General features: G+C 44.8%; 1 long non-coding RNA gene across 5 annotated transcripts; it reads left to right on the top strand.

Moving 5' to 3' along the window:
• Positions 343 to 27,444, top strand: LOC102165845. Of its 5 annotated transcripts, none has more exons than XR_001298087.2 (5): positions 343 to 392; positions 19,586 to 19,818; positions 20,717 to 20,830; positions 23,314 to 23,392; positions 27,039 to 27,444. It is a non-coding gene; the product is annotated as an uncharacterized LOC102165845 (long non-coding RNA). The 5 variants fall into 5 exon arrangements; XR_297579.3 differs by lacking the exon at positions 27,039 to 27,444 and adding an exon at positions 26,381 to 26,608; XR_001298090.2 differs by lacking the exons at positions 23,314 to 23,392; positions 27,039 to 27,444 and adding an exon at positions 26,381 to 26,608.

Genomic DNA, 27,444 nt, shown 5'->3' with positions numbered 1-27,444 from the left:
TCCTCTGAAAATCATTTTATCATATGTTGTTACAGATTTCAAGAGGTAATTTTCCTATCACCATTCTTTTATAAATTTTCTATAATTTAAGCTTTTATTTCTTTCCAAGTAAGTTTGAATATGCTTTTAGTATTAATTTTTAGGGTTTCGTTTTATTTTGTAGCTCATGTATTTCTACTTTTTTGGATTTTTTTTTTTTTTTTTTTTGTCTTTTTAGGGCCTCACTTGGGGCATATGAAGTCGAATCAGAGCTGTAGACACTGGACTACGTCACAGCCATAGCAACACCAGATCTGAAGCCTATCTGTCATGAGACCTACACCACAGCTCATGGCAATGCCGGATCCTTTAACCCACTGAGGGGACCAAGGATTGAACCTGCTTCTTCATAGGTAGGTTCATTATCCCTGAGCCACAAAGGAGACTGCAGTATATACATTATTAAGGCAGTGTAATTGGTGTAGCTGAGTCATGTGGGGTACTATGATTTCATTTCTTGTAAAACTTTAAATTTTTCCTGGAGTTAATAATTGCTTTATTTGCTAAATTTTGTTGAAACTAGCTCTTGCACTCATGGCATGTGGAAGTTCCCAGGCTAGGGGTCAAATCCGAGCAGAGACTGCTGGCCTACGGCACAGCCATAGCAACTTGGGATCTGAGCCTTATCTGTGACCTACACCACAGCTCACAGCAATGCTGGATCCTTAACCCACTGATCGAGGCCAGGGATTGAACCTGCATTGTCATGGTTCCCAGTCAGATTTGTTTCTGCTGTGCTCTGACGGGAACTCTGAAGCTAGCTCTTACTGACTCTTCCCTCCTTCCTTCCCTCCCTCTCTCTTTCCTTACTTTCCTTTCCTTTTCTTTTTTCATAAAAGATTACCTAAATTTTAGCATATCATACTCATTTGGTTCATGTATGTGCTTTTTTTTTTTCCCTCCCTTAGTGGCTCTAAAGAATTTTTCGACCCTGTGGGAGAATTTTGAGAAGAAAATTAATGATAAAGAGCCAGTTGTGGGCATCACTTGCCAACTCTGTGTTCAGTGACTTCATGTTGGTAGCTTGAATATGGCCATAATGGAAGTATTGTGCCCCAGAATTAATGAATTCTACAAATCAGGGCTTCTTTCTTTCTTTTTCTTCTCGGACAGATGGCTTATCAAGATATTACTGAAGGTACCTATCACTAATTTTCCTCTCAAAATTCTCCTACAGAGTCAAAAAACTCTGCATAATATAGTGGAAAACATTGCCTGATCTGCCTATATATGTATATTTTTTTTTTTTTTTTTTTTTTTTCTTTAAAGGCATCTCTCCTGGAGCTTGTCTCCTCTTGGTCCAGTCTGTAATGGTTTATTTTATTTTCTTTCTTTTTAGGGCTGCACCCACGGCATATGGAGGTTCCCAGGCTAGGGGTCGAATCAGAGCTACAGCCATCAGCCTACACCACAGTGACAGCAACCCATATCCAAGCTGCGTCTGTGACCTTTACCACAGCTCACAGCAACGCTGGATCCTTAACCCACTGAGCAAGGCCAGGGATCAAACCCACGTCCTCATGGATACTAGTCGGGTTCATTCCTGCTGAGCCATCCCTTTTATTTCTTATAAAGTCTAGGACTGCACTGTCCAGTATGGTGGCCACTGAGCCATATGTAGCCATTGAACACCTGAAATGTGGCTAATGCAATTTAGAAACTGGGTTTTAAAATTTAATTTAATTTAAATTAACTGGAATTTAACTTTAAAATCTCATTCACTTCCATTATTGGAAAAATCTTAAGTATTTTGGAACAACTTGAGTATGCAAATCTACTTCTTCAAACTGTAAATTTATGAACTCTAAATATAGATCGAGTGTTTCCGATGAAAATTTAACATCTGAATTGAAATGTGTGTACGTGTAAAAATACATCCTGAATTTTGAAGACTCTGTACAGAAAGAATGTAAAATATTAATTTTTTATATTGATTACATGTCGAAACACTAATATTTTGGATATGTTATGTTAAAGTATATTATTATTTTTGTCTTAAAGTATAATATTAAATTTCACCTGTGAATTTTGGTTTTGTTTTTCCTTTTTTTTTTGATCATGCCCATGGCATGCATAAGTTCTGGGGCCAGGGCCCCAGCAGTGACGCAGCCACAGCAGTGACAATACCAAATCCTTAGTGTGTCATACCACCAAGAAACTTCCTTTTTTTTATTTTTTAAACGTGGCTACCAAAAATGTTCATATTACGTATGTGGCTCACATTATATTTTTAATGACATGTACTTTCTCGAAGCCTGATTAAATTCAGGTTAAACTTTATTGCAATAATACCTCTAGATGCTATTGTGTATTTCAATTGCCTCATAACAGGAGGCACGTATTATCCCACTATAAGTCATGTCCCTCAATGGACATTTTATTTTTATTTTTTTTATTTTTATTTTTTTGGTCTTTTTGCTATTTCTTGGGCCGCTCCCGCGGCATATGGAGGTTCCCAGGCTAGGGGTCTAATCGGAGCTGTAGCTACTGGCCTACGCCAGAGCCACAGCAACGTGGGATCCGAGCCTCATCTGCAACCTACACCACAGCTCACGGCAACGCTGGATCCTTGACCCGCTGAGCAAGACCTGGGATCGAACCCGAAACCTCATGGTTCTTGGTCAGATTTGTTTCCAATGTACCACGACAGGAACTCTGGCTCTGAATAATTTTTGAGTAAAGGTTTTGAGACCAGAAGTTTGAGAATCACTCTTGTCTATGGACATTTTTAAAGTTCTTAGAACAATATTAACTTGGGACAAATTAGTTTGGGATTTAAAAGCCTAGAACAATATTAGCTAGTATTATTATTCTGCTTTATATTCTTTTTTTTTTTTTTTTTGTCTTTTTGCCATTTCTTTGGGCCGCTCCCGCAGCATATGGAGGTTCCCAGGCTAGGGGTCGAATCAGAGCTGTAGCTGCCAGCCTACGCCAGAGCCACAGCAACTCGGGATCTGAGCCGCGTCTGCAACCTACACCACAGCTCGCGGCAACGCCGGATCATTAACCCACTGAGCAAGGGCAGGGACCGAACCCGCAACCTCATGGTTCCTAGTCGGATTCGTTAACCACTGCGCCACGACGGGAACTCCCATTTTATTTTATTTTTTATTTTTTGCTTTTTAGGGCTGCACCCGCAGCATATGCAAGTTCCCAGGCTAGGGGTCCAATCGGAGCTACAGCTGCTGGCCTACACCACAGCCACAGCAATGCCAGATCAAGCCACATCTGCGACCTACACTGCAGCTCACAGCAACGCCGGATCCTTAACCCACTGAGTGAGGCCAGGGATCAAACCTGCATCCTCATGGATACTAGTCGGGTTTGTTACTGTTGAGCCACAACGGGAGTCCCCACAGTGGTCTTTTTAATGCCTTTTTTGTTTTGCATTTTCATGGTTTTGTTGGGATTATGCTGTTTATAATGCCTCCCAAGGGTAATGCTGAAATGCTCTCTAGTGTCCTGAGCGTAAGAAGGCTGTAAGGGAGGCATTGTATTTTCCATGTATGGAGAAAAATATGTGTCAGGCAAGCTTCCTTCAGGCATGAGTTAAGAGTGCGATTGGCCGTGAGTTCAATGTGGGTGAATCAACAGTACACATTCAGTACAGTGTCTTTAACGCACATAAAGCCAAGTTCAGGAGATCTCGTGTGGCTCAGCCGGTTACGGATCCGTCCTTGTCATTGCTGTGGCTCAGGTCACTGCTGTGGCATGGGTTCGATCCCTGGCCTAGGAACTTTCGTATGCCTTGGATCCTGCCCAAAATAAATAAATAAATAAAACAAGGTTCTACATTGATTGGCTAACAAACATGTTGTTTCCAGAGGCCCGCAGGAACCGAACCCTGACTCTCCCCTGGAAATTCGCTAACTCAGTGTTCTTGGCGACTTTATAAACACAGCTATGGTGACGAGAATTGGCTGTGTTGATGTAACAAGGAGCAGAATTGCATCTGGTTCCAGAGGCCAATAAGAGCAGTGGTCTTGAAAAAATGATACAAGCTCCAATCCCTAGGAAGAACCAGTATTTAGCTGTACTTTTAAAATATTATGGTATTTTGGGGAGCTCCCCTTGTGGTACAATGGGATTGGCGGCCTCTTGGGAGCCCCTGGGGTTCAGGTTCGATCCCTGGCCCAGCGCAGTGGGTTAGGTCTTGACTTCAGCTCGGATCTAAGCCCTGGCTCAGAAGCCCCATATGCTGTGGGGTGGCCCAAAATGACAAAATAATTAATTAAATAAATAAGTAAAAAATGATATTTTGTTGTCGGTAAAACCTTAGTTAAATCCCTAAAGCTTCAGCGATTGCTCTGTCTAGAGTGGGAACACTGGGAGAATGTAAAAACAGTTACTGTCAGTTTCCGATTGTATGTATGCTATAATTGGAGTATTCTTATTTTTGACCTTTTCTAAGCACAGCGTACACTCTCCTTGTTAAAATGGGAGATAATTGTTGTCAGGTGGAACGAGCACTCTATTTGGAGAGAGAAATTCTGGGGATGAGTCAAGCTCTGATGCCTCCTGGTTGTGTAACCTTGAGCAAATCCACGAGCATTTCTGATTGAGTGTTCTACTCTGTAAAAACAGAGACCACAACCAATCTTAGCCAACGCACACATCTCAGGTGTCCTACGGGCTTCTCATTTGACCCTCACAACCCTGGTAAGGTATCAGTTTACAGAGGAGGCAGTTGAAGCCCAGAGAGGGCAAGTAACTGGCTGAAGATCACACAGCTAGCGAGGGCAGGGCTGGGACTGTGAGCCCAAGACAGTGGTCCTAACCATGCGGGCTCCAGGTCCAGGGTGGCCCTCACCACCTGCTGTCTCAGAGAATGCTGGGGGGTGGGGTGGGCTGGTGGAATATATATAAGAGTATAAAACCTGGAGCTGGGACTTCCCATTGTGGCGCATTGGAAACAAATCCAACTAGGAACCATGAGGTTGCGGTTCGATCCCTGGCCTTGCTCAGGGTTAAGGATCCGGCGTTGCTGTGAGCCGTGGTGTAGGTTGCAGACATAGCTCGGATCTGTTGTTGCTGTGGGTGTGGCTGTGGTGTAGGCCAGCAGCTGCAGCTCCGATTGGACCCTGAACCTGGGAACCTTCATATGCTGTGGTGTGCGGCCCTAAAAGCAAAAAAAAAAAACAAAAAAAAACCCACCACCACCACCACCAAAAAAACCTGAAGCTAATAAGATATTGTTTTTTTCACTAGGGTTAACTTTTTAATTTATTTTATTTTTTATTTTTGGTCTTTTTAGGGTCATGCCTGAGGCATATGGAAGTCCCCATGCCAGGGATCAAATTGGAGCTGAAGCTGCTGGCCCACACTGCAGCCGCAGCAATAGCAACACCAGATCTGAGCCACGTCTGTGACCTAGCCAAAGCTCAGGGCAACGTCAGATCCTTAACCCATTGAGTGAAGCAAGGGATTGAACCTGAATCCTAATGGATATTAGGCAGATTCTTAATTCCCTGAGCCACAGCAGGAACTCCAGGGTTAACCTTTGAATGTTAATATTTCAAAAGAGAATTTTCCCTGAAGGTATGTGGTTTTCAAAAAGTTTATCAGAGACATTAAGTAAACTTATATTCATTCAGACACCAATTTGTTGTGGTGGTTGTAGCCAAGACTCATTTCTAATTTCAAATTGAAAGTGAATTGAAAAGGAGGATTTTATGTGGATATTTTTTTCCTTGCAATCCTTTGTGAAACTTATCTTTTGCATTTAGAATGGGATACTTTGTAGTTGAGGGTGATTTTTCAAAGGCACATGATGTGAAGTCATAACTCTGAGAGCTGTTTTACTAGCAGCAATATAAACTAATTATATTTGAGAAAAGAAAGTGGAGAAGGGTAAAAAGTAGTAGTGTACGCCTAGGGAACTGTAGAATTTCTTTGCAAACTCAGCCTCAGAAACTCCATCCCTTCCTTAAGAAAAAAGCAAGTTTGTCACTAAGTTGAAAGTACAATTTCCTTTGGTGGGTTTCACTCATTCACCTGCTCATATATTTATAGGCACTTTTTTTTTCATCATCTGCTATATGCCTGGTACTGTCTGCATCAAGAGGATACAGTGATGAGCAAGACAGACCCTGTCCATCTCCCAGGAAGCTTCCTTTGAGGGGAGCTGGGCAAAATCAAGTAGAATAATTTAAAATGGCAGTGAGTCTAGGAAATGCCAGTTTTAGGCTGGCATGGTACTGAGTGAGGTCATAAATGCTTGTGGTTTTAAGCTGATAAATGTGTGGGTAATTTGTTCTACAACAATAGGTATCTACCACTGTCCTAAACTCCCAGGTTCAAGTGCTCTTCCATTTGCATCCTTGGCCCACCTCCAACCTGACAAATGTGGACATTCTTCTGTGAGCTCAGAACCAGGCTGCAGAGTGTTGCTAAAAACAAAACAAAAACAAAACAAAAAAACCAATCTCAGGAGTTCCCACTGCAGTGCAGCAGGATTGGTGTCATCTTGAGAGTGCTGGGACACAGGTTTGATCCCCAGCCCGGCACAGTGGGTTAAGGATCCAGCATTGCCACAGGGGCAGCTTGGGTTGCACCTATGGCTCCTATCTGATCCCTGGTCTAGGAACTCCATGTGCTGCGGGCAGCCCCCCCCCCCAAAAAAAAAATCCCACAAAGCAGCTTCATGCTCACCGGTGTCATTTGGATCCTCAACACTGTTGCCGAAACTCAGCCTCTGTCCACCGCTGCCAATAGCAACTTCGGAGACAGAGTTTTGAGCGAAGGAGAAAAAAAAATAGCTTCATTGCAGACAAAGGAGGCCACAGCTGACTGATGCCCTAAAGACTGTGCCCTCCCTTGGCAGAGCTTAGGAAGGGGTTTCATCGTTTGGGAGCAGAAAATAGGGCTGCGGATAAGGCTCAGGTTAGATGCGAGCTGTCATTCTTCCCAGTTGGTGTTTAGGGGCCCCGGGACTGGTTCTGATGCTCCTTCTCTCTGGCTTTCATGTGTTGGAGGGTGAGTTCTGCAGAAGAACTCAAAGGTATCGTTCTGTATCTTCCTTGAGGAGGACCCAGGACCCTGCCCCAAGGCTGCACTATCCTCTCTGGACGGCACCTCCCTGGTCTCTGCATCCCCTCCCTTCCCTGATGAGCAACTGCCCTTTGGAAACTCAGGGAAGGTCATGGAGGCTGAGTGAGACCAATTTCCTACAAACGAGAAATGGGGAGTTCCTGTCATGGCTCAGCAGTAACAAACCCAACTAGTATCCATGAGGATGCGGGTTTGATCGCTGCCCTCCGTCAGTGGGTTAAGGATCCAGTGTTGCCGTGAGCTGTAGTGTAGGTCAAAGATAAGCTCGGATCCTGTGTTGCTGTGGCTGTGGTGCAGGCTGGCAGCTGCAGCTCCAATGCAACCCCTAGCCTGGGGACCATATGCCACAGGTATGGCCCTAAAAAAAAAAAGAAAAAAGACCATGCTGAAAACTTCTTACCTGTCATTCTCTACATTATATCCTAATGTTTTGTTACGATGGTTTATGAGGCTTTGTTATGATAAATTATTAAGTAAATTAAGACACGTTAAAGGAGGAGAAATCTATAGCATTTTCAGTATATACACATTATTTACTTGTTGAATCTAACTTTCCAAATAAAAATTGCCTGCCCTGACACTCATGTCTGTAGGTTGTGATCAAAAGGTAGGGAATAATTGCTTTATCCAAATACTCACATGGCATTACAGAAACATTTAAAAATCTTTTTCTCAATGCAAACACAGATGCTATGGGCAACAAAAACGCACCCTAGTGGCCAACTCCAGTAATTGTCAGTACATTGTAGCCAGAAAGTTGTGTAAAAACAGTTACAAAAATTCATTGTGCATTTGCGTTGATGGGAGAAAATTCCACAAATTTCTGCTTTGCAATTTCTTTTTTTTTGTTTTTGTTTTTGTTTTTGTTTTTTTAGGGCCGCACCCGTGGCATATGGAGGTTCCCAGGCTAGGGGTCGAATCAGAGCTGACCAAAAGAAGGAAAGGAAAACAAAGAAAATCACACAAAAATGAATGTATACCTTAATGGATTATCATAAGGCATATATTAATATTTAATGTAATATTTACATTAAATTAACATTCATTATTAACTTTTGATACTGAGGAGGTTCCCACTGTGGCTAAGCAGTAATGAGCCTAACTAGTGTGCATGAGGATGCGGGTTTGATCCCTGGCCTCACTCAGTAGGTTAAGGATGCAGTATTGTGATGAGCTGCAGTGTAGTTCATATATGTGGCTCGGATCTGGGTTGCTGTGGCTGTGGTGTAGGCCAGGGGTTGTAGCTCCGATTTGACTCCTAGCCAGGGAACTTCCATATGCCATGGGTACAGCCCTAAAAAGCAAACAAACCAAAATTGAACATTGATATAATATTGATCCTTTCTCAACCTTACAATTTATCTGTTGAAAAACCTGAGTCCCTTGACTTGTGAAATTTCCTACTGTCTGGCTGCCGACAACACTCTTGGTGCAGTTGAGCATACTCTGGATTTCCTGCCTTTTGGCAGCTGGATCGAGCTGAAGCTTGATGAGACTTAGCCTCCATCCCTTTGGCAAGACCATTGGTGGTGATGTGCTCTTGAATCACAGGCACCAGTGTCTCGCGGACTCCCTTTTGTTGTATTAGCAAATGATAAGCATTGATGCTTAATGCCTATAGCCATTCATTCATTGGGAGTTGCAAAAATGGTAACAGTCTAGCACTTCTTGTTCATTGTTTAGTTGTAATACTTTCATCAAGAGATGCCCCGGGAGATGCCGCTGGAGTTCCCTTCGTGGCTCAGCGGTTGATGAACCCGACTGGGATCCAGGTGTACAATTCATATAGGAAAGGCGGAGAAAATGCTTGATTCTTTCCCATGAGGTACCAGTTTTTTAAGATAAAGGATGGTTCCCTAATATTCTCCAAATGAGATGTTTAAAATATATATATATATGTAAAATTATGCATTTGTGGATTTAAGTAGTCTCAACCCCTTGGTATTCTGAACCAGAAATTGCATCTTTGGTGAGTGAAAGCCTCTTCCCATTGGCTCTTACATGCTTTTTATAAGACCTAGGGTCTCCCATAGCTTCCTTGTGATCTGCTATGACAAGGTCACTGTGCACATTTCTTGCTCCAAACCAGGGATCAGCCATTTCCCTCATTTGCTTTATCCTATGTTATGCACACAATAATCCCAAAGCAACAATAGTAATACTAGCACTGATGATATGATGACTAAAAACAGTTTTTTTTTAAAAAAAATGTTTCTGTAGGAGTTCCTGTCGTGGAGCAGGGGAAACGAATCTGACTAGGAACCATGAGGTTGTGGGTTTGACCCCTGGCCTTGCTCAGTGGGTTAAGGATCTGGCATTGCCATGAGCTGAGGTGTAGGTCACAGATGCAGCTCGTTGCCGTGGTGGGTTAAGGATCTTGTGTTGTTGCTGTGAGCTGTGGTGTAGGATCTGGTGTTGCTGTGCCTGTGGCTGTGGTGTAGGCTGGCGACTACAGCTCTGATTCGACCCCTAGCCTGCAAACCTCCATATGCCGCGGGTGCCTCCCTAAAAAGTAAAAAAAAAAAAAAAAAAAAAAATTGGGGGGAGTTCCATTGTAACAAACCCGACTAGTATCTATGAGGTTGTGGGTTCCATCCTTGGCCCCACTCAGAGGTGTGAGTGCCGTGAGCTGTAGTGTAGGTCACAGATGTGGTTCAGATCTGGTGTTGCTGTGGTTGTGGTGTAGGCCAGCAGCTGCAGCTCCGATTTGATCCCTAGTCTAGGAACTTCCGTAGGCCATGGGTGTGGCCCTAAAAAGACAAACGAACGAACAAAAAAACCTTTTAGGGGGTATGTTAGTTCCCTCACTCTGGTCTTGGGACATTGGGGAAAAGAAACAAAAAACAAAAGCAGCTGTGCCGTATCTATACGGTCAGAGTATTCGGCTGCTACAAATTATATTCACTCTCATTTGGACTTAATGCCACAAGTAACTATGCCTTTAGCGGTTTCCACAAGTCTATCTCAATGTCTCTCCAGCAAAAGCTCAGGTTCACTTCCCTGTAAAGAGGAGGAAATAATATGGCCAACTTCATCCATGTGTAGTGAATTACAAGCAGTAAATAGCATTTCATATGTCCTTTTAATAAAATTCAACCTGCAAACGCTGTGAACTCTTTTGCACACATGTGTTGGAGAATTTCTCCTTCATGGCCCACCAACCAGTCCTTGCAGCTGATGGTGGGACTGGTGAGGACAGTAGGAGGGAAAAAGAAGTCCAGACTCTCTCCCTCTTGTTCCCTGGTTCTCACCCTCGGCCCTGTTGACATTTTGGACCAGAGAGTTCTTTGTTGTGGAGGCCTGGCCTGTGTCCTGTAGCATGTTTAGCTGCATCCCTGGCCTCTACCCACTACATACCAGTACTACCCTCTTCTCCTCATTGTCACAACTAAAGACCTTTCCAGACACGGGCACATGTGCCCTGGAGGGTAAAGTCACCTAGTTGAGAACCGCTGCCCTAGGAATTGCTGTTTCCACGCTTATGATTAGGCTCACTGTAATTTTTTTTTTAATGTATTTTTGTCTTTTGTCTTTTTTAGGGCTGCACCCACTGCATATGGAGGGTCCCAGGCTAGGGGTTAAACCGGAGCCACAGCTGCCAGCCTGCGCCACAGCCACAGCAACGCCAGGTTTCAGCCGTGTCTGCAACCTCCACGGAAGCTTGTGGCAACGCCAGATCCTTAATCCACTGAGTGAGGCCAGGGATCAAACCTGCATCCTCATGGATACTAGAAGAGTTCTTAACCAGCTAAGTCACAACAGGAACTCCCAATTTTCCTGTTTTATATATGAGAAAGTGAGACCCCAAATGGCTGAGTGTCTTGTATGAGGTCAGATTAGAAGCTGCAGAATAAATGACACATTCTTGATCAAGCTCTCATCTTCTTTGTGTCTTGGATCATTTCAATCTTTGATGCACAAGAAGGAATACACACACACCCATGCATGTTCACACATACACTTCTTTTTGTTGCTAACTCTTTGGGATGTTTTCTTAAAATTTCCATTTGATTTAATTCAAGAGTAAACCAGGAATCCGCCATTATAGGAGGCTCATGATGTTATTGCATATCTAACCACCAGGTGTCGCCATATTTACACGTGTTCATTGGTGAATCCCCAACTCCCTGTTTTCCAATGATTGATGTTTTAGCTAATTTAAAATAAGTGCATCATGTAACTTGAAACAGCCCAGAGAGCGAAATGAGGGTTAAAACAGTGAACAAGCTGATGTTGTATGAGAAGACCAGTGAAAGAGGAACCATCGTAAGGGGGATTTTTTTTTTCCTTTTTTTTTTTTTTTTTTTTGGCCTCCCTGTGGTGTATGGAGTTTCTGGGCCACGGATCAGATCCAAGCCACAGTTGTAGCTCTTTTCTCAGCCGTGGCAACTCCAGGGTCTTAACCCACTGTACTGGTCTGGGGATCCAACCTGCGTCCCAGGGCTGGCTCCTGAGATGCCGTGTATCCTGTTGAGCCGCAGTGGGAACTCTTTTTGTTTGTTTTCTTCCTACTTTGCTGTTGACTTTACATGTACAGAAAGGTGGATGTTTGACCCTCATTGCTATAATTCTTTTTAGAATTATTATTGCTAGTGTTTGAGTGTCTCCCAGGTTCATTTGCTGAAGCCTTATTCCCCAGTGATGGTATTTGGAAGTGGAGCCTTTAGGAAGTGATTAGGATGGGATGAGGTTGTGAGAGTGGACCTTCATGATGGATTAGTGTCCTTATAGAAAGAGAAAGAGACATGACTTTTTTTTTTTTACTTTTTTCTCCCAGTATTTTTTTTATTACTCAATGAATTTTATTACATTTATAGTTGTACAATGATCATCACAACCCAATTTTATAGCATTTCTGTCCCAAACCCCCAATGCATCCCCCCACCCCCAACCTGTCTCATTTGGAAACCATGAGTTTTCCAAAGTCTGAGACAGTATCTGTTCTGCAAAGAAGTTCATTGTGTCCTTTTTGTAGATTCCACATATAAGTGATAGCATCTGATGTTGGTGTCTCATTGTATGGCTGACTTCACTTAGCATGATATTTCTAGGTCCATCCATGTTGCTGCAAATGCCATTAATCCTTCCTTTTAATGGCTGAGTCATATTCCATTATGTATATGTACCACATCTTCTTATCCACTCCTCTGTCGATGGACATTTAGGTTGTTTCCATGTCTTGGCTATTGTATATAGTGCTGCAAAGAACATTGGAGTACACGTTTAGTTTTTGTTTTTGTTTTTGCTTTGCTTTTTAGAGCCACACCTGTGGAATGTGGAGGTTCTCAGGCTAGGGGTCTAATCGGAGCTACAGCTGCTGGCCTATACCGCAGCCACAGCAACGCCAGATCTGAGCTGTGTCTGTGACCTACACCACAGCTCACAGTAACGCCGGATCCTTGACCCACTGAGCAAGACCAGGGATCGAACCCACAACCGCATGGTTCCTAGTTGATTCGTTTCCACTGTGCCTCGATGGGAACTCCTCATGTATCTTTTTGAGTCATGGTTTTCTCTGCATAGATGCTCAGGAGTGGGATTGCTGGGTCAAAGGGTTCTATGTTTAGTTTTCTGAGAAGTCTCATATACTGTTTTCCACAGTGGTTGCACCAATTTACATCCCACCAACAGGGTAATAGAGTTCCTTTATCTCCACACCCTCTCCAGCATTTATTTATTTTTTTATATGAATACATATTTATTTATAAAGGTGGTTACTGTTATTATACTGAGGCTTTTGAGCTGCTCAGTCGTTGGCCCAAGGTCACACAATATCCAAGAGGCAGAAGTAGGATTCATACCCAAATGATTTTGAAAGGTGGGTACGGTTTCGATTTTGAGCCCAGCTTCCCAGCCTTGCATTCTCCAGGCACAGACACGGGTGCCTGACCTTCCCAGAGGATCACGGGGGCCCGTCTCGTTGTAGCCTTTAACTATGAGAAGGCAGGAGGCCAAAGGCAGCCACAGAGCCTGGGTCACCCCGTGCTGGGAAGAGAGCTGGGTTGACACTCTCACCTCTGTCACCCCAGAACTTGGCTGGGCCGCCTCGCCTCTGGCGGTCCTGCCACAGCAGCAACGATTTTGAAGATGCTTTCTCCATGGTCACCTGCCAAGAGCATGAACTCATTCTAGTTTTGCTTTAACTCAGAGAGTTAATTCATGGTAGCAGGCATAACTAATGGTAACTAGTCTTTTTTTCAAATTTTTTTATTACTCAATGAATTTATTACATTTATAGTTGTACAATGATCGTCACAATCCAATTTTATAGCTTTCCATCCCACAACCTCAGCGCATCCCCCCACCCTCCGAACTGTCTCCTTTGGAAACCATAAGTTTTTCAAAGTCTGTGAGTCAACATCTGTCCTGCAAAGAAGTTCCGTCTGTCCTTTTTTCAGATTCCACATGTTAGTGAAAGCATTGGATGTTGGTGTCTCATTGTATGGCTGACTTCACTTAGCATGATAATTTCTAGGCCCATCCATGTTGCTAAAAATGCTGGTATTTCATTCCTTTTAATGGCTGAGTCATATTCCATTGTGTATATGTACCACCTCTTCTTGATCCACTCCTCCGTCGATGGACATTTAGGTGGTTTCCTTGTCTTGGCTATTGAAAAGAGTGCTGCAGTGAACGTTGGAGTACATATATCTTTGCGAGTCATGGTTTTCTCTGGGTAGATGCCCAGGAGTGGGATTGCTGGGTCAGATGGTAGTTCTATGTTTAGTTTTCTGAGGCATCTCCATACTGTTTTCCACAGTGGTTGCACCAATTTACAATCCCACCAACAGTGTCATAGGGTTCCTTTTTCTCCACACCCTCTCCAGCACTTACTGTTTGTAGACTTTTGGATGATGGCCATTCTGGCTGGTGCAAGGTGGTACCTCATCGTGGTTTTGATTTGCATTTCTCTAATAGTGAGTGATGTTGAACATCTTCTCATGTGTTTCTTGGCCATCTGTATGTCTTCTTTGGAGAATTGTCTGTTTAGATCTTCTGCCCATTTTTTGACGGGGTTGTTTGTTTTTTTGGTATGGAGCTGCAGAAGGTGTTTATAAACTTTGGAGATGAATCCCTTGTCCTTTGCTTCACTTGCAAAGATTTTCTCCCATTCTGTGGGTTGTCTTTTTGTGTTGTTGAGGGTTTCCTTTGCTGTGCAGAAACTTTGAAGTTTGAGTAGGTGCCATTTGTTTATTTTTGTTTTTATTGTCATTACTCTAGGAGGTGGATCTGAGAAGATGTTGCTGTCGTTTATGTCAGAGAGTGTCTGGCCTATGTTTTCCTCTAGGAGTTTTATAGTATCTGGTCTTATATTTAGGGCCACACCCGCATCATATGGAAGTTCCCAGGCTAGGGGTCCAATCGGAGCTGTAGTTGCCAGCCTACACCACAGCTCATAGCAATGCCGGATTCTTAACCCACTGAGTGAGGCAAAGGATTGAACCGGGATCTTCCTGGGTACTAGTCTGGTTCTTAACCTGCTGAACCACAACAGGAACTCCCCTGTTCTGAATCCCTTCTATTTTTCTATAAAGTTGCTAAGATGATCAGAGATAATTATGAAAATGAAGCTTTTTTTTTATCCCTAGGTTCCTTTTTTTTTTTTTTTCTTCTCGTTTTTTTTAATGTCTTTATAGGGCCGCACCTGCAGCATATGGAGGTTCCCAGGCTAGGTGTCGAATTGGACCTACAGCTGCCGGCCTACACCACAGCCACAGCCACATCAGATCCGAGCCATGTCTGTGACCTACACCACCGCTCGTGGCAATGCTGGATCCTTAACCCACTGAGCAAGGCCAGGGATCGAACCCATAACCTCATGGTTCCTAGTCAGATTTGTTTCCTCTGCACCATGACAGGAACTTCAAAATGCTTTGAAACTTTAAAAAAATTACATGTTAGTATTTTGTGATCTTTGTAGAAATGCCAGCAAATGAGGGCCAGAAATGCGAGGGAGGGACAGCGAGTGTGGGTTACACCCTGGATGGAAGAAGCCCTAAATAACGTAGCCTGCCATCCTAGACCAGAGTCCCATAACAATCAAACTGGGAGGAAATAAAGAAGTTAGGAGTTCCCGTCATGACTCACTGGTAACAAACCTGACTAGTATCCATGACGACAAGGATTTGATCCTGGGCCTCACTCAGCGGGTTAAGGATCTGGCATTGCCGAGAGTTCTGATGTCATTTGCAGATGCTGCTTGGATCCGAGTTGCTGTGGTGTAGGCCGGCAGGTGCAGCTCCAATTCGACCCCTAGCCTGGGAATCTCCATATGCTGCGGGTGCGGGCTTAAAAAAAAAAAAAAAGAAACGAAAAGAAAGGAAATTAAAGTTCATTGCTGAAAAACCATGTTTTTCTCTTAGCCCCTGTGGGAAGGGGGTTATTATTTTAGTGTGGGAGTAGGAATATAATTCAGCTTTTCCCAGTCAGAGCCACTTGATGTGGTACCATGATTCACAGGCTATGACTCACATATTAAAATTCTCTCTAGTATATTACTAATAGTTTATATTCCTTAAGAAGTAGCTAAGATGAAGCAGAGGGATTACATAATTATTTTCTTTTCAGCTTATACTTTGGATTTATTTGACATGATAATTTAAGGAAGAGAAACTTTCCTTCCTGAAGAGGAAAAAAAGCTCATTATATTCTTCGGTAATCACATTTTCAACACGCTTGTTAAAATCAACCTCAGTACAGTTAATATCACACTTTGCAAGCTACTGTGTAAGAATTTAATTTTTCTAAGGCTTAGGAAGAAGGTGAAATTGGTCTCCCCCCACCTTCCAAGATTTCTTCATTGTCAGTCATTCTTGTAAAATACATTCATTATGTATTTTTGAATTATATTTGTCAATTTGAATTATAATTATCAAGATTTAAAAATCCATAAGTTCATCAAAACGCAATTAAATGCACTATTTCCTACCACCCACTCATGTCATCAAAAGGATCAATCAAATGTAATAAAGCATCAAGCCAGCCATAATAAAGTTATTTTAAAATAAATTTCATTTGTTCCATTTTACTGAAGGCTTAAGGATACCTAATTGAAAACATTCTCATCTGGTGGATGCAAGACATACTAATGATTTGAAACTTATTTATGCTTTTTTTTTTTTAATGGCCACACCTGAGGCATATGGAGGGTCCCAGGCCAGGGGTCAGATAGTGCTACAGCTGCCGGCCACACAGCCACCACAACACGGGATCCGTGCCACGTCTGCAACCTACACCACAGATCACGGCAATGCCGGATCCCCGACCCACTGAGCGAGGCCAGGGATGGAACCCGAAACCTCATGGATACTAGTCAGATTCGTTTCCACTGAGCCACAATGGGAACTCCCTTGAATGTTATTTAGATTCTATTTATTTATTTGTTTGTTTGTTTATTTATTTTTTGTCTTATGTCTTTTTCAGGGCCGCACCTGCAGCATATGGAGGTTCCCAAGCTAGGGGTCAAATCAGAGCTGCAGCTGCCGGCCTACACCACAGCCACAACAACACCAGATCTGTGAGCTGCGTCTGCGACCTGCACCACAGCTCACGGCGACGCCGGATCCTTATCCCCCTAAGTGAGGCCAGGGATCGAACCCGAAACCTCCTAGTTCCTAGTCAGATTTTTTTCTGTTGCACCACAACGGGACCTCCTAGATTCTATTTAAATGCTGTTGAATGGAAAGCCACAAATTTCCTGAAGAATAGAGGAGTTCGTGCTGTATTTTAGTTCAACTGTCTTGACTTCATTAGGCCAGGGCCATACCGCCTTACGTACTGAAATAAGGATGATGACGATGCATATGTATGTACATTCATACATATCGATGCATATGTATGTACATTCATACATATGCATACGAGTGGCATTCGTATGTAAACATTTGAACCCATCCCGCCACATCAACGTCTGCGGCCGCAGCCTCAGAGAGGTTAAATAATGGACCGGAGCTCACCCAGCTAGCGGCCGAGCTAGAGTCCTAAACCAGGTCAACCGTGTTCCAGCATTGACACGATGCCTAAATAAATGTTCTATCAAATGAAGGGATAAATTCAATTGGAAGAATTTTAATGAGGCACTTGATTCAGGCCAGAATTTTAATTTGGAGGCCAAGTAATTTAGATGGGCTCGCTGCCTTGTTTAACTTAACAAGTGAATTTGTATCTCCCTGGGTGCCTGTGGATTTGAGTCTCAAAGAATATGTCTGGGAAGAATTAAGAGGAAAAACAGAGGAAGTGAATCTGACTAGGAACCATGAGGTTGTGAGTTCAATCCCAGGCCTCGCTCAGTGGGTGGAGGATCTGGCGTTGCTGTGGCTGTGGTGTAGGTTGGCAGATGCAGCTCTGATGCAACCCCTAGCCTGGGAACCTCCATATGCCACAGGTGCGGCCCTAAAAAGCAAAAAAATAAAAAAATAATTAAAAAAGAGCAAAAACATTTCTTTGGACAGGATGTCTTAAAAAAAAATCATCTGGGGAGTTCCCACTGTGGCTCAGTTGGGGCCATTTAAAAAAAATCATCTGGGACTTCTCTGGTGGCTCAGGTTCGATTCCTGGCCCAGGAATTTCTGCATACCATGGGCGCCGCCAACAACACAACAACAGGCAAGCAGACAGGTCATCTGAAGCTTCTTTGTCCTGTGGTTTCCCCCAGGGCCAGATATGTTTTTTGGTTTTTTTTTTTTTTTTAATTTTTAAGGTTTTTTAAAATTAAAGTATAGTTGATTTACAATGTTTCTTCAATTTCTGTTGTACAACAGTGACCCCATCACACGCAGTTCCCTGAGCTGAACAGTAGGGCCCATTGCCCATCCATTCCAAATGTAACGGTTTGCATCCCCAACCCTGAACTGCTGTCCATCCCACCATGCCCCGGAATCCGTTTTTGATTTTTTTTTTTTTTGGGTCTTTTGTCTTTTTTGGGCCACACCCTGGCATGTGGAGGTTCCCAGGCTAGGGGTCTGCGGGGAGCTGAGGAGATGCGGAACTCAAGGAGGGGACCTTGCCTGACGGCAGAAAAACCCGAAGGAAGGTTCCTAACCAAGAAGGGAAACTCACCTGAACGGTACAAGCCGAAGGTGGGCTTCTGGTCAGGATAGAAGCCTGTCTGTACAGTGAAAAACCGAGGGCAGGCTGACACCTGCCTGTACGGTGCAATTCGAGGGCAGGCCTCGGGTTACACGGCTCTTGTGTTGATGCTGATGGGGAAGAATTGGGGCTTTCCTGGGAAAACCATTTCCATGTTTGCGCCAGAGAACGTGGATTGTTTCTCGGGTGACCTAGTCTTTCCTGTTGTTTTATTTGTTATTCAGTTTTCCTCAGTCTTTCCTGATTGTTTACTTATTATTCTTATTTTCTGATTATTATTCTGGATTTGTGATTTAACAAAGTTACAACCATAATATAATAAGAATTTCATCCTGAAGGACTTTCCCCTATTTAAATCCAACTTAATTAAAAACATAGTGTTTATCTACTAATCAGTTACACAGTAAACTTTAGAATTAGGATTTTAATAAAGTTTATAGAAGTTAGACACATATTATTCATGATCCAAAGAAACCCAGCTGTGAGTTTTGGCCTTGATTTTAGAAACTTTTAGCGGTAGCTGGCCAAGTTGATTTGTATTTTCTCACACGGTCTCTCTGCCAAGATACTTTGAAGATAGACACTAGTCTGAAGACAAGATTTTTTGTGTCTGTAACTTCTTCGGCTTGTGGGAACTGGCTGGCCATGAGATGGTTTGTGCTGGGTCTCCTCTTTCCCTCATGAGATGCTGTGCCTGTTTGTCCTTGAATTGTACTCACTAAATTTAGTTATAAAGATTTTAGAACATGACGTACTGCTGCTGTACCATGTGATTGAAAAACAAAATCTAAAAGCTGACCAATGTACTTTTAACACTATGATGTAATCTGTAGTTAGAAATTGTCTATATAATCAACCACTTATGCCAATAAAATTTGAGCAGTCCAGCGCCCTGAAAGGAGGGACAAAGAGGCTGTCTCCGTGTGCATTTGCCAACGCTGTCCATCTCCTTCGGGGAAAGTGCACTCCCTGGCTGCCGGAGCCTCTGGTAGGGGTCGAATCAGAGCTGCAGCTGCCGGCCTACACCACAGCCACAGCAGTGTAGAATCTGAGCCACGTCTTTGACCTACACCACAGGTCAGGGCAACGCCAGATCCTTAACCCCCGAGTGAGGCCAGGGATTGAACCCACGTCCTCATGGATACTAGTCAGGTTTGTTACCATGGAGCCTCAATGGAACTTGACTCTATAGTTAATGGGTTCTATTTCTCTAAAGGACCCTGACTGATACTTACCCTGCATGCTTTTGCAATAGTTGTACTTAAAGGTATTGAAAAAGTCCTTGTTAATGAACAAACTTGGGCTGAGTGTGTGGGATGCTTGTCTGGCATCTGCTGTTTCTTATCAATGAATTGTTTATCTTTCCTCTTGTGTTTTTGCTTGGATTGTAATTTTGGTGAAATGGAAGTTTCCAGAGATGGTACATCCTATTCTCAGTCTCCTGAGACGTCACGCCTCCTGAAATGAGGGTAGTTACACATGGTAGAAGCAGTAAGTGTGAAATTCCATCTAGACTCTGAATGCACAGGGCTGAAACCCTGGATCTGAGCCGCTCGGCAGTGGTATCCTCACCGCATGGGTGATCCGCTTGGTCTTCTGGAGAATGAAAAGCCAGACCCAACTCAAAGCCGCAAGTTCAAGGTGAGTTTTTATTTTGTTTGTGTTTTGTCTTTTTAGGGCTGCACTCACGGCATCCGGAGGTTCCCAGGCTAGAGGTTGAACCAGAGCTGCAGCTCCCAGCCTTTGCTGCAGCCATAGCAACACAGGATCCAAGCTGCAACTCATGGCAATGCAGGATCCTTAACCCACTGAGCGAGGCCAGGAATTGAACCCTCATCCTCATGGATACTAGTCAGCTTCTTAACTTCCTGAGCCACAGTGGGAACTCCCGTGAAGGTGAGTTTTAACCAATAAAGACTTGTGACTAGCATCCTACACACAGAGTCTAACTTGGCTTCCACATGAATGCATCCTTGACAGACAATAGGGGATGGAGCTGGGGGTGTGGGTGGAGGGGGAAGGCACAGCTGGGACCAGGGTGCCCTCGTGAGCATGTCTGTGGTAACTGTCCACACTGGTCCATTGGTCCAAGGCCAAGGCCTCCCTGCCCATTATACGTCCCATCATATTATGTCACATTATCGTCACTATATAACTGGACCTCTTCACTGGCTTCCATCAGAAAGCCACACGGGCCACCAATGTTCTGGGTTTTCATAGAATGTCACTGAGGTTTTGGAGCAGGGCGGCTCATTATCACACAACGTGCAGTGTCTCTGTCTTGTTCCCCATCCCTGCTTAGCTCCCCTTCTTTCTCAGAAGCTCCATGAATTACTGTTCCGAGCTTATGGCTCGTAATTTAACAGACATCTCGTGTTGCTTGAGAACTGTCCTGGGAGGCCTCACGTTTAGCCCCAAGGAGCTTGTCAGGGTCTTTCTCCCAAACACGTGCAGCACTTTCCCCAAGAGGTTGAGGGAAGCCGGCATTTCCCCTCCTCGTTGTAACCTGACCGATGACGTGAGTTTCCTGTATCCCCAGCCTTAGGATTCGCCCAGGGAAGACGTGTGAGAATTCCTGTCTTCAAGGCACTGAGAATCCCAACAGACAACACACATGAAGCGGGCAGGAAACACCTCCATGCCAGGCTGTGAGGTGACTCATGCAGGGGGCCTGAGAGACGGGCTAGGTGGGGACTCAGCGGGGAAAGGGGTGTGGGTCTTGGGGAAGGAGCGGGATCTGGTTTGGCCCAGTGGTGGGAGGAGAATGGTTCAGAGTGTGACACAGCACACACAAAGAAATGAGTATGGCAAGAGCACACGAGCATGTGAGAGTATGTGTGTGCATGTGTGTGCGTGTGTGGGTGTGTGTGAGCATATGGAAACGGACCCAACTAGCCTCCATGGGGACCTGGTTCAATCCCTGGCCTCGCGCAGTGGGCTAAGGATCCGGCATTGCCGTGAGCTGTGGTGTAGGTGGCAGACGCGGCTGGGATCCTGCGTTGCTGTGGCTGTGGTGTAGGCCGGCAGCTGAAGCTGAGATTTCACCCCTAGCCTGGGAACCTCTATATGCCATGAGGGAAGCCCTAAAAAACAAGAAACAAACCAAAAAAACCCCACAAAAAACAACATTGATGGTTTTCTTAGTTCTGCTGCTTGATCTTGCTATAAAATATGCTAATAAGGATTAGCAAATAGATGACCACAAATTTTAAAAAACACTAGATTTTTTTCCCCTTTATAATCCTGTGTATTTTTCTTCAATGAATCTAGAAACATTCTTTTTAATTTATTTTTTTATTTTTTGGCTTGCCCTCGGCATGTGGAAATTCCTGGGCCAGGGGTCAAACCCATGCCACCACAGAAGTGACAACACCGGATCCTTGACTGCTAGGCCACTGGGGAACTCCCTAGAAACACTACTCTTAAAAGAGGTCCAGAGACGCCATCAGACGGCCAAATGGGTCTGGGGCACAGAAGAGGTTAAGAAACGCCACTAAATTCTCAATTTGGGTCTAAGCTGTGTTCCTTTGCATGATGTTGCTGCAGTTCACCATAAATATGATTCATGCATCAAAGAAACTGCCAAAACATGGGACTCAATAGCACATGGTTGCCTGTAAACTAAAGGCTGATTAGATTGTTACTTTTGTAGGGTTTTTTTTTTTTTTAGGGTTGCACCCACGGCATATGGAAACTCCCAGGTTAGGAATCAAATCGTAGCTGCAGCTGCTGGCCTACACCCCAGCCACAGCAATGCCAGTTCTGAGCCTCGTCTGCAACCTACGCTACAGCTCATGGCAACACCGGATCCTTTAATCCAGTGGATCAAGGCCCAGGATTGAACCCCCATCCTCATGGTTACTGCTTAGGTTCATTACCACTGAGCCACAATGGGAACTCCTGGCTCTTTTTTTTTTTTTTTTTAAAGGAAAGAAAGCATCCACGCCTATAGCAGGTTAACACGTGGTCTCCTTGCTTCCATGTACCTCCGAAGACCACCCCTGGCGATCTCTATCCCCCAGCAGAGGTCAGAGGGCACACCCCCCATCCCCCCACACTTCCTGACTTGTGTTCTCTTTTGGCCCCTGGTCTGCTACCTGTGCAGGTGGGGATCAGCATGCTTTGAAATGATCAAAATAATCCTCTTCGTTCTAAATATTCATTAAGTCCTTCCGATGGACAGGAACAGGTTCCGGGTGCTAAGGTATTACAAGGAGCCTCCGTTTCCTCATGAATTCATAATAATATCTCACACTTTGTTGCACTTAACAAAGGACTTTCATGCTTCCCATGGGATTCTTACTCTTCCCACCGTGGCTCAGTGGCTTTAGAACCTGACATATTCTCCATGAGGATGCAGGATCCATCCTCGGCCTCGCTGGGTGAGTTAAGGATCCGGCATCGCTGAGAGCTGTGGTGTAGGTTGCAGGTGCAGCTTGGATCCGCAACGCCGGATCCTTAACTTGCTGAGCAAGGCCAGGGATTAAACCCGTACCCTCATGGCTCCTAGTCGATTCCTTTCCGCTGCGCCACAGTGGGAACTCCAGTCAAAGAATAAGATTAATCACAGAACTGAGAAAAGGTGGAAGCAAAGGCAAACAGTCAAATGAGGCCAAATAATAATAGTTTAGTCATTAAGCAAAGCCAAGGACTTTTAGTTCCTTCTCAAGGGCAAAAGATCATCTTCTGAGCCCTGTCCTGTGAGCTGTTTTGGAGATACTGGACCCCCCCTCCCACCCCCAGGCGCAGGAGGTTAATGACATGATGACTAGACTGTAGCCATGACGTCAGGTGCCATGATTCTGAGGACTGGCCTCAAGGAAATGGGAACAAAGGGACCCTGGAGCCAAAGACGAGCTGCTCTTAAAACAGTCAAAGTGACGGTGGTCAGGCCACCCGTGACCAATTTCAAGATGACTGTCAGAGCTGACTGTATTGGAGGCGCCGTCGTGGCTCAGCGGAAACGAATCTGACTAGTATCCGTGAGGACACAGGTTCAATCCCTGGCCTCACCCGGTGCATTAAGGATCTGGCGTTGCCATGAGCTGTGGTGTAGGTCGAAGATGCGGCCTGGATCCCACATGGCTGTGGCTAGGCAGGTGGCTACAGCGCTGATTCGACCCCATGTCTTTTTAGGGCCATACCCGCTGCATATGGAAATTCCCAGACAAAAAAAGAAAAAGAAAAAGAAGAGCTGACTGTACTGTTCCTGCAGGTAGGAAGATTTGCCCATAAAAGGTCTTGCCCACTGATTATCACTTGGAGTAGGCCCTCCCCCATCCCCCACCCCCTCATCTCCCCAACCCCCAACCCCGTACCCTCCCCACCATGGCTGGCATCCGAAATAAAGCCAACTTTCCTTTCCACCAACCTTGCTCTTGTTTGGCTTTAGAGCATCCAGCAGCCGGACCCCACTTTCAGTAACAATCAGGGTCCAGGCTTCCCTAATGAGACCCAAGAGAGTGGCCCAGGGGTTAGAAATGACGGTGACAGCTGCTGCCTGGCAACTTGGAGAAACTCAGTTTGTGTTCTCGCCTGTGCTTCTGTGACTCTCTTCACAACCTCCAAGGAGGTTCATCCTCCGAATGCAGCATAAAGCCCTTAGCCTCGACCAGGGCTTGTGGGAACCTGCAGGGCCTGGGGCAGCAGCTCCGGCCTCCGGAAGCATCCACTGTGATGGGAGAGCCATGGTTTTCAGCCCCAAACATCCCATAGGACCCCCGCTTCTGTTCTTCAGTTAACTCCCAGTTGCAGGTTTCATTTCCCTGCATCTTGACTCCGCAGACGGATGGCGAGGTGATGCATTCAGCCAGGGCCATGTGGGTTTAGGGAGCCTCTGGATGGCTTGTCCGCTGGTGACCTAGACCCTGTCACCACTGTGTGGAGATCCTAACAGGACGCTTTCCTTATAAAACCTAAGCCGGAGCTTCCGTTGTGGCGTAGTGGAAACAAAACTGACGAGTATCCATGAGGATGTGGTTTCAATTCCTGGCCTTGCTCAGTGGGTCGGGGATCTGGCATTGCCATGAGCTGTGGTTATGTTGCAGACTTCTCTTGGATCTGGCATTGCTGTGGCTGTGGTGTACATCGGCAGCTGCAGCTCTGATTCAACCCCTAGCCTGGGAACTTCCATACACCTGGGGCGAGGCCCTAAAGAGCCAAAAATCATCAAATCAAATCAAATCAAAGCCACCAACTTGGTACTCTGCCGTGAACACCGTTCTGGCTGCAGTTTTAAAATTTGGATGTCCCTTTGGAATGGATAAGCCATGAGATCCTGCTGTATAGCCCTGGGAATTATATCTAGTCACTTAGGATGGAGCAGGATGGAGGATAATGTGAGAAAAAAGGAATGTACATATGTGTGACTGGGTCACCTCACTGTACAGTAGAAAACTGACAGAACAGTGTTCACCGGGTATAATGCAAAAAAAAAAAAAATTTTAAAAAAATTTTAAAAATTAAAAAACCCTTGGATGTCAAAGAAAACCAAATCCTTTTTCTTCAGACTTGACAATTTCATGCCTGAAAAAGACTAAGTGTGAATGATTTCATTTACAGACCTTGAGGAATGTTCCAATGACAAAGTGTTAAGTAGTCTACTATGAGGAAGTAAAAATTAAAAAAAAATCTTACTGGTATTACAAAAAAAAAAAAGTGCAACTTGAGACACGGTAGTGTTTCTGCCTCAGAAACACCCGGTGAGCCGTTCCCAGTGCATAGATTCTGTCACAGAGATTTTCTCTGTTCTTACAAATGCTTTTGGAGGCGCGAAAAGCTGAAGATAGAGCCGAAGATAATATTCACAACCTAAAATATACATAATTCGGAAGGTCGGCAAGGTGCAGTGATTTCAGCGGCTGGTCATTGTCTGCTGACTGCTGGCTGTTGGGATAATCCCTCTGCGTTTCTCCGGTTACGAAGCTGCTGAGCACATCGCAGCCCTGTCGGATGGTAGCTCACCTTATCTGGGCGTGTGAACTGTAGGTGGGTGCGTGCATTCCAAGAAAGAAAGGGATTCTTTTTTTGTTTTTGTTTTTGTCCTTTTAGGGCCACATCTGAGGCATATGGAAGTTCCCAAGCTAGGGGTTGAATCAGCGCTGCTGGCTGACGCCACAGCCCCGGCCACACCAGATCTGAGCCGTGTCTGCGACCTACACCACCGCTCACGGCAACACCGGATCCTTAACCCCCTGAGCGAGGCCAGGGATCGAACCCGCCTCCTCATGGATTCTAGTCAGAGTCATCTCCCCTGTGCCACAACTCCAACTCCTCAGCCTTTCTTTTCAGAAACAACATCAGCCACCCAGCCAAATATTTTCCTGTGACGATGCTCGAGTGTTCAAAACGGAAATTGATGACTGAAACACACGTTTAGGGTTTCCTTCAAATAAAACATTGGCCAAAATAAACGCAGCCCTTGGCCAAGTCTCTTCCTACAAAGCAGAGAGTGGAAGGAAGCAACTTCTCTTGGCCATGCAGGGCTCAGCCGGTTTATTTGAACCACCTGGATTTTGCGCTCAGCTGCCTCAGGGGTTTCTGGCAGACTCGCAGGGCCCCCGCGGGGGTCCTCCTCTTGCCAGTGGCAGCGAAGTCTTTGGTGCCAAAGGCCAGTGAGGAGCTGGGTGGCTTGAAATTAGCGTGCAGTTTGCTTCTTCATAATAACGGCGTCTCTGAGAGCCTCACAGCTCTCCTTAGAACACAGCAAATCTGGATCTCCCGTCTTTGCTGTTCTTCACGTTTTATTTTTTTCCTAGTTGTGGAAACAGATACTGAGAGATAGGATCTTGGCTGTATGGTGAAGATTTTTTTTTTAATTAATTAATTTTTTTGCTTTTTAGGGCCACACTGGTGGCACATGGAAGTTCGCAGGCGAGGGGTCGAATCAGAGCTGCATCTGCCGGCCTACACCACAGCCACGGCAACGCTGGATCCTTAACCCACTAAGTGAGGCCAGGGATCGAACTGTGTCCTCGTGGATATTAGTCAGGTTCTTAACCCGCTGAGCCACAATGGGAACTCCTGTATTTGGTGGTTTTGAGTGGAGAGCTCAGGGCAGAAGGCGGAGGAGTGTGGCTGTGTCAGCGTCCCAGACTGTCCCCTCTGAATGTTGCCTTTCTCTTGGAAAGTTGCTCTGGATTCCTTTTGCCATTCCCATATGTGGATATAAGCTGTATTGTTTCCATTTACGATTCTGCCCTAGTGACTATAAGAAGAACCCCCCCCCATGTCAACTGATGCAGCCACGTGGAAAACTGCATGGAGGTTTCTCCAAAAACGAAAACTAGGACTGCCGTCCGTTCCAGCAGCCCCACCCCTGGGTATATATCCAAAATCACTAATTCGAAAAGATACATGCACCCCACTGTTCAAAGCAACAACATTTTCAATTGCCAAGATATGGAAGCAACTCCAGTGTCCATCAACACAGGAAGGAAGCAAGCAAGCGCAGGGTATATATGCTACTCAGCCATTAAAAACAAACAAACAAACAAAAAAAAAAACCGGAATTTCGCCATCTTGCAGCAACAAGGATGGACTTGGAGGGCATCACGCGAAGTGAAAGAAGTCAGAGAAAGACAAGTGATATCCTATCTGATATCACTTACCTGTGGAACCTAAAACATACAACAAACTCACGAATAAAACGAAAGTGAAGCAGACTCACAGATATGGAGAGTAAGCTAGGGGTTACCCGTGGGGAGGGGTACCACAGGGGTGGGGGAGTGGGTGGCACCAACTATTGGGTGTAAGACAGGCTCAAGGATTGTACAGCACGGAGAATATAGCCAATGTTTTGTGATAACTTATAAATGGAAAGTAACCTTTAAAACTGTATTAATTTTTTTTTTTCTTTTTAGGACTGTTCCTGTGGCATATGAAGTTCCCCGGCCAGGGACAAAAAAAACAAACAAAAAATCATTGATTTACGATGTTGTGCCAACTTCTGCTATACAGCAAAATGACCCAGTCAAAGAACGTATCTATTCTTTTTGTCATATTCTCCTCCATCGTGTTCGATCCCAGGAGCTTGGACATAGTTCCCGTGTTGTTCAGTAGGACGTCTTGGATGTCCACAGGCCTTGGTTTTGGGAGGCTTCCAAGAGAAGCCCTGACATCCAGGTTGCACTAACACTGCAGCAGCCTTGACCGTCTCATCATAAGACCGTCAAAGCACAGGAGTTCCCGTCGTGGCGCAGTGGTTAACGAATCCGACTAGGAACCATGAGGTTGCGGGTTCGATCCCTGGCCTTGCTCAGTGGGTGA

Source organism: Sus scrofa, chromosome 10 (genome assembly GCF_000003025.6).
Source record: "Sus scrofa isolate TJ Tabasco breed Duroc chromosome 10, Sscrofa11.1, whole genome shotgun sequence".
NCBI lineage: Eukaryota > Metazoa > Chordata > Mammalia > Artiodactyla > Suidae > Sus > Sus scrofa.
Note: the sequence above shows the minus strand (reverse complement) of the source record. Positions and strands in the feature narration are given on the sequence as shown.